The following is a 1,701-nucleotide window of genomic DNA, read 5'->3' as shown; positions in this document are numbered from 1 at the left end:
TCAACTGTGTGTTCTTGATTAATTACTCTGTTTGTTCTTATACTGTTTCCGCTGCACTATTATTGTTCTTAAAGATCATCCAGAGTATTTGGTTAATATCGAAACTGAGTTTACAGGTCCTAACAATTGGTATCAGAGCAGGAATCAAATTCTTATTTGATTAATTTTGTTCTTGGTATTAATCTGCATTTTTTTTAGAACACCAGTCTTCTTCTTCAGGTTACATTGTTTCACTCTATTCTATCAGATTCATCTTATTCCTATTTTTTCTTCTTCTTTCAATGGCGAATCTGGCCAATACATCATTCATGAGCACTGGTTCTCAATCAAAATCTCCCACGCTAATTCGTGAGGAGTACCCTCAATGGAAAGTGCGAATGATTAATTTTCAGGAAGGAATTCACCCACAGATATGTAAATTTCTTTATAATCTTCCTTACGTGCCAATGAACTTAATCCCAAGAGTTCCTGCAACTGGCACAACCCTAGAAATTCCTGAACATTACGAACCAAGACCTGCTGCTAGTTGGAGTGATGAGGACAAAATAATGGTTGAGTTGGGCAGTAAGTGCAAACGATTGTTAATTATGGTAATACCTCACGAAATCTTCAAATGCATCGACCACTGTCAATTGTCCATGGATATTTGGGCAGAATTAGAAAAGCAGATTGAAGGAGGTAAGAAAACACTCAAAAACAATCGATCGATTTGCATTGACGAGTACCATAGCTTCAAGGCGAAAGAAGGTGAATCCCTGTCGAACACATACTCTAGATTGAACACCTTGATTAGTAACTGCAAGAGGTATGGAGACATGAGAACGGCAGAGGACAACAACTCGTTATTCTTGAAGAGCCTTGGAGTTAAGTGGATGCACCTCACCATGTCCATGAAGGCCACTTTAGACTTGGAAATGTGGACTCTGGCTGACTTGTTTGGCTCTCTTAAAAGTCAAGAGACTCAAGTTATGCAAATGAAGAAAAATAATGGTAGTCTACTAGCTCTGGTGGCAGAGGACGGCAGTTCTGGGAAGGGGAAAGGAGTGCAGAAGGAAGAGAAGGAGAAGAAGAAGGTTCTGATAGCAGAAAGTGATGAAAGTTCTAATGAAGAAGTCTCAATGAAGGAGATGATGAAAACTCTGGCCTTGATCACCAGAGAATTTAGAAAGGGTGGCGAGAGGAAGGAATACAAAAGTTTCAACAGAAGAAACTTTACAAAAGGAGGTAGATCAGAAGCAGGAGAGAAGGAACAGAAGCCTCTACAGAAGATAGAGGAGCAGAAGAAGGAAGAATCGAAGGAAGGTTGTTTTAGATGTGGCAAGCCAGGCCAATTTGCAGCAGACTGCTGGTCAAAAGGGCCAAAGACACCACAGAGGGCTCCTAGAGATGCAGCCTTCTACAAAAAGAAGGCTGACTACTACCAGCCGAAGTCTCTGCTAGCTCAATCAAGTGAGCTAGTAACCGATGAGTCCTCTGATGAAGATGAAAGAAGGGTCTTCTCGCTTGGGAAGACTCAGACACAGCGGATGAGCTCTTCTGTGGGATGGCCAATATTGACTCTGACTCCTCTGCAAGAAATGACCAAGAGGTTTCTACTTCCTACTCTTCTGAATCTCTTGATCTTTACACAGAGATCATCGATATCCTCGATTCATGTCATTTGGAGCATTTCAATCTAAAAGAAAAACTTTCTCTTTGTGA

The sequence above is a fragment of the Cynara cardunculus genome, assembly GCF_001531365.2.
Source record: "Cynara cardunculus var. scolymus isolate 2C chromosome LG 17, CcrdV1, whole genome shotgun sequence".
NCBI classification, from domain to species: domain Eukaryota; kingdom Viridiplantae; phylum Streptophyta; class Magnoliopsida; order Asterales; family Asteraceae; genus Cynara; species Cynara cardunculus.
The sequence above is the reverse complement of the archived record's forward strand: the minus strand, read 5'-3'. Positions refer to the sequence as shown.